The 10633-nt window shown below is 44.5% G+C and overlaps 1 pseudogene; it reads left to right on the top strand.

Annotated features, from left to right (window-relative positions):
- Positions 1 to 2935: 2935 nt before the first annotated feature.
- On the top strand, positions 2936 to 3048 carry LOC131490710 (U6 spliceosomal RNA; annotated as a pseudogene).
- The last annotated feature ends 7585 nt before the right edge of the window (positions 3049 to 10633 follow it).

A 10633-nucleotide genomic window follows, 5' to 3' on the forward strand; every position in this document is an offset into this window, starting at 1 on the left:
TCTCACAGCATGATCTCACAGCTCATGAGTTCGAGCCCCACATCAGCCTCTGTGCTGAGAGGGAGCCTGGAGCCTGCTTTGGATTCTGTGTCTCCCTCTCATTCTTCCCCTCCCCCACTTGCATACTCATGTTCTCTCTCTCTCTCTCTCTGTCTCTGTCTCTGTCTCTCTCTCTCTCTCAAACAAACATTAAAAAAAATTCAAAGAAAAAAATTTATTTAGAAAAAAGGAAAACTGTATAGGTCAGAATCCCAGATCTACATAAGCCTTTTAAAATATTCTACTCCCTCCTTGCTTGCATGATTTCAGACAAGAAATATGAAGTGGTTTCCATCCTTATTTCTCTATAGGTGAGCTGCTTTTATGTTTTTGTTTTTTCTTCTAGCTTCTTTCAAGAGTGTCTCTTTGTCTTTGGTTTTCTGCAGTTTGAATATCATATGCCTAGGTGGAGTGTTTTTTATATTTATCTTGATTGGTGGTGTTTAAGATTCCTGAATTTGTGATTTGGTTTCTGTCATTAATTTTGGAATATTCTCGGGGCGCCTGGGTGGCTCAGTTGGTTAAGCGTCCAACTTCAGCTCAGGTCACAATCTCATGGTTCGTGAGTTCGAGCCCTGCATCGGGCTCTGTGCTGACAGCTCAGAGCCTGGAGCCTGCTTCACATTCTGTGTCTCCCTCTCTCTCTGCCCCTTCCCTGCTCATGCTGTGTCTCTCTCTGTCTCAAAAATAAATAAATATTTTTAAAAATTAAAAAAAAATTTTTGGAATATTCTCAGTTTGTTGTTTGGGTTTTTTTTGTTTCTTTGTTTTTGTGTTTTTCCATGATGGAGACACACCAGTGCACCCACATGGCTTTCTGGGAAGCCAGGGCCCCACTCTGTTTTTCTTAGCACTTTTTTTTTTTTAAGATTTTATTTTTAAGTAATCTCTACACCCAACATGTTTGAACTCACAACCTGGAGATCAGGGGTTGCATGCTCCACTGACTGAGCCAGACAGCGCCCCTCCCAGCACTTATGTTATTGCAAAAATGAGTTTGCCACAAATACTACTTTGTAAATGACTTATGTCACTTATGGAGAACTCATTTCTGTGCTGAGAACAAAAGCTCACTGTTGCTTAGGGGCTGTGATGCCTGGCTAGATGGCCAGGCTTACCTCTGGCTGAGAGAACTCAGGCTTCCACCTGTAGCTTCTGTGGCTATATCTGTCCCTTTCTGTGTCCCGTTCCTATGATGCATCCATAGTGTGCTTGTGCAGAGAAGGGGCCCAGAATGCCCACTGGGTTTGGGTTACATGCTCCAATTCTGTTCAGCCACCCATTCCTGGATAGCCGTGGTGGATGCTGCTCAGGTGTCCATGAGTTGTGAGCACACCGGCCATACCACCAGAAGTTGGGAACATATCTGGGGTTTATAGTGGTTCAGCCACCAAGCCCAGAGTGCCTGGTGCCTGGACGCACTCACTGATGCAGCACTCCGAGGCTGGTGCCTATGAAGGGTTGCTGGCTATACTGGGCCCATCTCCAACAGTGACAGGGTGCTCACCCAGCCCAGAGCTGCTGCTGTGGGTGCCTGGGCCTCTGAGCCACATGTCTGCCACCACTGACCTCACAGGACATGGGCAGTGAGTCCCAGCCATTACCCTTTAAGTATAATCTTCTGCTCCTGTCTTCTTCCCGGAATTCCTATTTTGTATATGTGACATCTTTTATAATTGTCCTGTGGTTCTTGAACATTCTGTTACTTTTCTTTTTTTATTTTCATTTTTTCTCTTTGCATTTCAGTTTGGAAAGTTTCTAGTGACATATCTTCAAGCTCACTGATTTTTTTTCCACCTATGTGCCCACCAAAGCCATTCTCCATTTCTGTTCATTTTTTTTTTCTAACATTTCCTTTTGTTGTTTTCTTAGAGTTTCCATCTCTCTGCTTACACTATCCATCTAATTTTACATGTGGCCCACTTTTTCCATGACAGCCCTTAGCATATTAACCAGAGTTGTTTTAAATTCCCTGTCCAAGGGCGGGGGGGGGGGGGGGTGCCTGGCTGGCTCAGTTGGAAGAGCATGCAACTCTTAATCTTGGGGTTCAAGCCCCATGTTGGTGTAGAGATTACTTAAAAAATAAAATCTTTAAATTTTTTTTTAATGTTTACTCATTAAAAAAAATTTTTTTTTTTTAAAGCTCTCAGCACAGAGCCCAACATGGGGCTCGAACTCATGAACCAGATCATGAACAAGATCATGACCTGAGCCAAAGTTGGATGCCTAACTGACTGAGCCACACAGGTGCCCCATAATGTTTATTCATTTTTTAGAGCACTCAAGAGCAGGTGAGGGCAGAGAGAGAGGGAGACAGAGACTCCAAAGCCAGCTCTGCGCTGTCAGCACAAAGCCCAATGTGGGGCTTGAACCCGTAAACCACAAGATCAACCTGAGCTGAAGTCAGATGCTCAACCAACTCCACTCAGGTGCCCCCAAAAATAAAATCTCTAAATTTCCTGTCCAGTAATGCCAACATCTCTGCTGTAGCCAAGCGTGGTTCTAATGCCTACTTTTTCTCTTCAGACGGTGCCTTTCCTTTAGCATGCAATTTTTTTGTTGTTGTTAAATGTCAGGCATATATTGGGTAATAGAACTGAGATAGACAACATTTTAATGAGAGGTTTTTATGTTTTTCTGGCTTGGAGTGAGGCTCAGAGGCTGAAATTTCCTCTCCTGTACTTGTTTATGTTTCCCCTGTTGTCCTTGGGTTTCCCTAGAGACTCCTTCTTCAAAAGAACCAGCCTTTAAAAACAGGAAAGGAAAGGAAAGGAAAGGAAAGGAAAGGAAAGAAAAGAAAAGAAAAGAAAAGAAAAGAAAAGAAAAGAAAAGAAAAGAAAAGAAAAGAAAGGAAAAGGAAAAGGAAAAGGAAAGAAAAAGAACCAGCCTTGCAGTGGTGCTCATTTGGGCCGCACATATATGGAAATTAGAATGATACAGAGAAAATGAGTATGGCCCCTGCACAAGGATGACACACCAATTCATGATGAATCAGCCTTGCAGCTTTTTCAGCTGTAATCCTCTAGTATGCAGGAGCCCTGTTAATGGTGCAGGAAGGCATGGAGGGAGGGGAAGTGTCCCAGGATCGTATGATTAGGTTTGTCTCCTAGTGGGCCTGTGGCCTGGCCCATGATCCTTGCAAGTGCTGCTTCTCTGGGATTTTTGCCCCGTTAGGGTAAGACAAAGGCTACAAGGGGCTGGGGTTAGGTTTATCCATTCCCCCCTGTTGGATGAAGCTCTGAGGAAGTTGTTTTCCTTGCTGGCTGGACTTTTTTTGATGGACAATGAACAATCTGGGCATATTTCAGATGGTTATATTTCCTCTTCCCCTTGTGTGATACACAAAAGAATTTTTCTCTGATCTTCATTCACTGTGAGAACCTGGTGGGGCTCCTTGGAGGTAAAATCCATAAAAATGCCCCCCCACACACACACATTAGAATGGTTCTCTTAAGGGTGAGATTTTAATTCTCAAGCTCACCCACACTCAGCCTCCAGCATTTCATTGATATTACCATTTAAGGGGTCACGGAGGTGTTCCTACCAGTTCCTGGTTCCAGTGGCTTCTGCTACTGATAAGTTGTGATACTCTGTCTTTAATGTCTCTACAGTTTTTGGGATGGGGTGTTGTCCCATGACCTCAATTCACTGATGGATCTAAGAAAAGTCCTTAGGGGCACTTGGGTGGCTTAGTCGGTTAAGCATCTGACTTCAGCTCAGGTCATGATATCACAGTTTGTGAGTTCAAGCCCCCCATCAGGTTCTCTGTTGTCAGTGCAGAGCCTGCTTCAGATCCTCTGTCTTCCTTTTCCTGTTCCTCCCCGGCTCGTGTTCTCTCTCTCTTTCAAAAACAAAAACAAACAAACAAACAAATATATATATATATATATATATATATATATATTTATTTATTTATTTATTATTTATATATTATTTATATATTATATATAATTATATTATATTATATTACATTATATTATATATATTTATATATATTATATATATTTATATATATATAAATTATATAAAAATATAAATATATTTATATATATAATTATATGTATAATTATATTATATTATATTATATATTATAAATATTTATATTATATATATATTATATATATATATTTTTTTTTTCAGTTCTTTCAGCTTTTTTCTTGTTTTGAGGGCAGGAGTGATGATTGCAAGTTCTCTACATGTTGAAGCTAAACTTGAAGGCCATTCTTATTTTTATGCTTGCTGCCCAATGCCTTTCTAGCAAGTGTTTCTGGAAGGGCAGACACTCAGCAAGTGTGGTTGGAGAAAACTGTTAAGAAAGATCTCTGTATCTGATTTTAACACAGACCAATGTAGACAACAGTAGAGGGTAACCACAGGAGCCTGGGGCACATCTGCCATGGGTGACCAATAATAAAATCTATTTTCCAAAACAAAAAAAAAAGCATAAAAGTACAAAAGTATAAACACCTTGCCTCATTCCCAACTGATAGTCAATCAAAGAATATTATCTACTTATATGAAGAAAAGCATCCCGTGCCATTAGAAAATAGAAATTACTAGGGGCACCTAAGTGCTCAGTTGGTTAAGCGTCTGCCTCTTGATTTTGGCTCAGGTCATGATCTCATGGTTCATGGGATCAAGCCCAACATCCAGCTAGGCACTGACAGCATGGAGCCTGCTTGGGATTCTATCCCTCTCTCTCTGCCCTTCCCCTGTGCTCACTCTCTCTCTCACTCTCAAAATAAATAAATAAACTTAAAAAAAAATGAAAATAGAAATTACCAAATTAAAAATCAAGTGTCATTTTGTGCATACCCTACCTTCTGTGTGTGTGTATTTTTTTTTTTTTTTTTGGTTTGTCTGCTCATTTGTTTTTAGTGAAAGCAAAATTATAAAAGCCAAACGTTGTGAAGTTGTAAGGAAATGTGCCCTTTGGCATTGCTATTAGTGCTGGAAATAAATACAATGGAATCTAGTAAATGTGACTGGAGCCAATCAGATGTGTTTTGACTCAGTAATTCCATTACTGGGTTTTTTTTTCCCCCTAGACAATAATCCGAGGGAGAGCAGCCACCTGGACAAAGGTGTTTGTACCAACACTAACTGAAATACCAAAAAGAATCGCCTCCACACCCGACTTTAGGGAATGTCCTGGCAAACTTGTAAGACAATACAGCAATTAGAGTCTTCATGTTACCACCCCTCACCCCAATGCTTTGATCCTCCAACATGCAAATCCCAGCCACATTTGTGAATCAGTTTTCTGTCCACTCCTCTGAAATGACATTGCTCCTTCTCTTGTCCACTTGCCAGGAAGTTCCTGGAAAGCACACTGTGTGGCTTGCTGATTTCAGGACACCTGGTACAAAGAAAGGCTCTAAAAAGGCTGCTGTGCAAAATGTGGGTCACAGACCCATTGCATCACCATCACTGGGAGCCTGTTAAAAACCCACACTCTCTGGTTTAAGAGGGTAAACTTTATGTTAAATATATATTACCAAGATTAAAAATTAGAATGCAGGGGTGCCTGGGTGGGTGTTTAAGTGTCTGACTTGATTTCAGTGCAGGTCACGATCTCCCAGTTTGTGAGTTTGAGCCCTATGTCAGGCTCACACTGTGGGTGCAGAGCCTGCTTGGGAATCTCTCTCTCCGTCCTTCCCCACTCATGCTCTCTCTCTCTCTCTCTCTCTCTCTCTCTCAAAATAAATAAACTTTTAAAAAATTAGAATGCAGAATCTCAGGACCCACCTCAGACATACTGCATTTCAGCCAACACATTTTAACAAATTCCCAGGTGATGTGTTTACATTTTGAAAAACCCTGTATGTTGGATGTATAGTTACTCTTAAAATATAAATTCCCATCATTAGTTACTACTTCTAATCAAAGCATATACTTTATTTTTCTCCCTTACGTGGGAGGCTGCTTTTTATCTTCTCTTGGACTCCTTAATTTGCACGAAGAATGAAGAAATTGCAGTGGCAGGTGGCAGACTCCAAGGACAGCATGATGCCATGGCAACGTCTTCCATCAGTAACTTAATTTCATCTCTGCTTTTACATCTTTCTCTCCTCAGTCTTGAAGCTGGGAATTTTTTAATTTGGAACGAACCTAAGATGGCTTGTGGTTGCTATGCCAACAGCAAATGCACACTTCCTAATGGGCTTGAATCTCATAAAGGAAAGATAACAGAAAGTCAAAGAATTTTAGACCCCAAGGGGTTACAGAGAGACTGCATCCCCTCACCTGGCCGAGGAGGGCCTTGGGGTTGGGAGGTGAGTGAGGCTCCCTGCCTGCTGCATGGCAACCTGCCACCCTGCTTTGAACTCACACCTAAGTGAGCTTCTCCATCTGGTCAACCCAGGGTTTTAGGCAGGATTTGGGGACCAAAGGCAGGCTGAAAGACCCTTCAGGAGAATTGCTTTAGGTGTCTTTCTACACCCCCCCCCCCCAAACACAGTAAATTCACTCACTTAGGGATGTCATAACAAAGTACCACAGCCTGGGTGGCTTAAACAACAGAGATTTTTGTCTCAGAGTTCTGGAGGCTGGGAAGTCCAGGGTCAAGGTGTCAGCAGGTTTGGATTCTCCTGAGGCCTCTTTCCTGGATGTGTAGATGGACTGTCACTTTCTCCCTGTGTGTGTCCGTGTCCTAGTTATTTTCTATCAGTGCAGAACCCAACATGGGGCTCGATCCCGCAAACCATGAGATCATGACCTCAGCTGAAATAATCTCTTATAAGGACACCAGTCAGACTGGATTAGGGCCCCTCCTAACAACCTCATTTTGTTTCTTTTGGTGGGGAGGGAAAGGGAGAGAGAGAATCTTAAGCAGGTTCCATACTCAGTATGGAGCCTGACACAGGGCTTGATATCACAACTGGCCATGAGATCATGACCTGAGCCAAAATCAAGAGTTGGATGCTTAACCTACTGAGCCACCCAGGCACTCCCTAACAACCTCATCTTGACTTAATCACCTATTGAAGAATATCTCCAGGGGCACCTGGGCGGCTCAGTCGGTTGGGAGTCTGACTTCAGCTCAGGTCATGGTCTCCTGGTTCAAGAGTTCAAGTCCCATGTCAGGCTCTGTGCTGACAGCTCAGAGCCTGGAGCTTGCTTCTAATTCTGTGTCTCCTTCTCTCTCTGATTCTCGCCCCAGCTCACACTGTCACTCTCTCTCAAAAAAAAATCAATAAACATTAAAAAAAAAAAAGACTATCTCCAAATACAGTCACATTTGGAGGGACACAATTTAACATGTAATAACTGGCCACACTAGATCCTCCAGGGAGGCTGGCCATGCCCTAATCCTCAGCCATCTCTGTGTGTGAGAGCCGTGCAGGTCCTGCTCCAGCACATGACAGCTAACATGCCACACTTTGTTCACACACAGTTCTGGAGAGACTCCCACAGGCATTGACACAACTGCAATGTCATGGATTCCATATTCCAAACCACGTTTGATGTGTGTAGCCTGATCCATTCACCTATGTTGGGCTGGAGTCCATAATCACCAGGCAGGCTTGCTGGCAGCTGTTGTACAACACGTTAAACACCAAGCACCATGCTATGTGCACAAGGTTCTCATGAATTCTGCCATCCCTTCTCCTTGGTGCTGTTTCCAGTGCACTGAACAACCCGGAGGAAAGAGCTGGACGTCTTAGAGCTCATTTACTCCTCAATCATCCTGCAGGAGTGGCTCCTTTAGCAAATGTTCCAAGCCCTGCAGATACAACTGAGAACAAACCATGTCCTTGCCCTCAGATGGCTCACATCCTGGTGGGGGGAGATGGACAATAAACCAAACACAGAAGAAAACTGTGGTGGTGGTGGGTGTTAAGGAGGAAAATCAAAGCTCAGTGGCAGGGTAGAGGGAGTGGTGGTCAAGAGCCCCTGGTCCCCAGACCCTGGAGGAGACAGCTTCTCTGGTGAGGACACATTCAAGCATAATCCTAAAGAAATAGGGGCCTTCGAGGGAGAGGACAACAAGCACAGAGTCCCCTAGAAGGGGCAGCAAAGATGTGCTGAAGACGATTAAGCAAAGGAGGTGGTAGGAAAGAATTTAACCTCACCCCCAAAGAGCCTGTCCTTTGCCTTCTGCTTTGGGGAGGGAATTACTAAGCTCTAATGTTTGCCTGGGGGGCCTTTGGATAGCCTAACAATGTGATTTAAAGTAGGGACATCACACCAGATAATATTCAGGTGGAACTGACCACACAAGAAAAAACAAAATTGTGATTGGGGAGGGGGGTGGGGGACAGTGCTGTAGACTGAGATTGCTAGGAGGGCACTCGATCAATTACACCTGTGCAATGGAGCCCCATTAAAAGCTCTGAGCACCTGGCTCTGATGAACTTCTCTATTGGCAGCAAGGTGCGTGTGCCGTCATTCATGACTGTCGGAGAGGGGGCTGTGTGTGGCTCCGTGGACAGGACAGCCGGCAGCTCAAGTTTGGCACTTTCCTAGATTTGTCCCTGGGTGCTTTCCTGCTGCTAGTTTTAATCTGCATCCCTTCTCTGCTATAAACTGTAACCGTGAGTATAACAGCTTGCTGTGAATCCCTCCAGTCAGCCTTAACTCAGGTTCATCTAGGGGACTCCCAACCAAACCTACAGCTGGGTGTCAGAAGTGGGGATGGTCCTATGCAGACTGGTCCCTCCAAACGGCATAGTTGGTCAAATGCAGGCACAGAAGTAGGAAATCAGGAGGAATAGGGATGCGCCAGGTCCCAGGGGGGCATTGGAAGGACTCTGGCTTTTAGTGCAGCAGAAAGCTCCTGGAGGCTTTTGAGGAGTGACAGATCTGGCTCTTGTTCTCAATCAATGTATGAAGAGTAAAGGAGGCAAAGCTTGCTACTCACCTATAGCAATTCTCAAGACAAGAGATGAGAGGGGTCTGGGTGCTAGGCACTGGTGGCAGGAGAGGGACCTGTCGAGAAGCCACTGTCAGGCATGATGGGGAGAGCCAAGGTGAGGGGGCTCTGAGGTTTTGGCTGGGCGGGAAGTTTGGCTATGCCTTTTACTGAGGTGGTGAGGACTGTGGCTTAACTTATTTAGAAAAATATATTTATTTGGGGAGTGAGAGAGCACACAAGTGGGAGAGGGGCAGAGATAGAGGGAGAGCAAGAATCCCAAGCAGACTCTGTGCTGTCAGTACAGAGCCCAACACAGAGCTCGATCCCATGAACCACAAGATCATGACCTGAGCCGAAGCCATGAGTCAGATGCCCAACTGACAGCCACCCAGGCACCCCAGGCTGTGGCTTAACTTAGGGCACACTGGCTTTGAGGTGTCCCCTAGAGCTCTGAGGGTGCTTTAGAGTACGCAGATGGCCTTGTATGCCTAAGATTTGGGGGTTGTGGGTCTGTGATGAGGCACAGGCTGGGAGGCATCAGGCTGTGTAAAGTGCTGCTTGACCACCAGCGAGACGTGGTTGAGCCCAGATGTGAGCTTTGGCAGTAAACAGGTGCAGTGATTGTGGAGGGAGCCCAGGAGTGGGAGGAGCCTGGCTCAGCTATTCCTGAGCAATCTTGCTCTGAAGAATTGAAGAGAAGCATGGTGATGGCGAAAGATGGAGATGACATTGTGTCTCCTATCCTGATGGGACAGCCCAGTAAAGCGGGGATTGAGGAGGCAGGTTAAAGAGGGCACTGTGACTGAAGCAGATATGCATGCCAGGGGGTGGGCTGCATGCACAGTGACACCCGGGTCTTAGAGAACAGAGCAATGCATGCATGGTGGTGGGCATGGGCCAGCAGAAAGGTTTAGTGTGGGAGCGTCGAGGAAGGCTCTCCTGCTGACATTCACACCTTCAGTAAAGTAGGACACAGAGATAGTCCAGGCAGAGGGAGGCACAGGATCACCTTTCAGGAAGGTGAGAATCTGAATGGCCACAACAGGTGGAGCAGGTGTAGGTTGGCCAGAAGGACTGCTCTGCCCTAAAAACTTGTCTCTCCAAGGGAAAACATTTCTGCAGCCATGCAGAGTCACATTACCTAGGACTGGGGTTCACCAGACAAGTACGTGGTGTGAAGAAGGTGCTAAAGGGAGGTGAACACATGAAGGAGGACAGCCACCAAGTAGGTAAATGGTGAGGACAGTGAGTTGTGGCTCCTAGCACAGATGGAGGCAGCTGTGGTCCAGATGTTAACAGGAGAGAGCCACAGAGCCCCATGGCTGTCTGAAATTGAGCTTATGGGTGGGGGGCGGGGGGTTGACAACAAGGACTAGGCCGTGGGTGGCAGACTGCAGGTCATGGTTGATAGACGACACCTCATGAAATCACATACAGTCATGTGCAGGATCTCATCAATAAAAATAAAACAGAAAAGGATTAAACAATGTTAGTGCATTGCACAAGAAAAGAGTATATATTAAATCATGAAATTTTTTTCATGTGTGTATTGGATCATAATGTAATATACATAAAGCATAAACTTTGCCATTTTAACTGTTCTTAAGTGTATAATCCAGTGGCATTAAGTACACTTACATTGTTGGGCAAGCATCCCTACTATCCCCCAAATTTCTCATTATCCCACAAATTTTATACCCATAAAATTTATTTTTTTAATGTTTACCCATTTTTGAG

Source organism: Neofelis nebulosa, chromosome 11 (genome assembly GCF_028018385.1).
Source record: "Neofelis nebulosa isolate mNeoNeb1 chromosome 11, mNeoNeb1.pri, whole genome shotgun sequence".
Taxonomy (NCBI): Eukaryota; Metazoa; Chordata; class Mammalia; order Carnivora; family Felidae; genus Neofelis; species Neofelis nebulosa.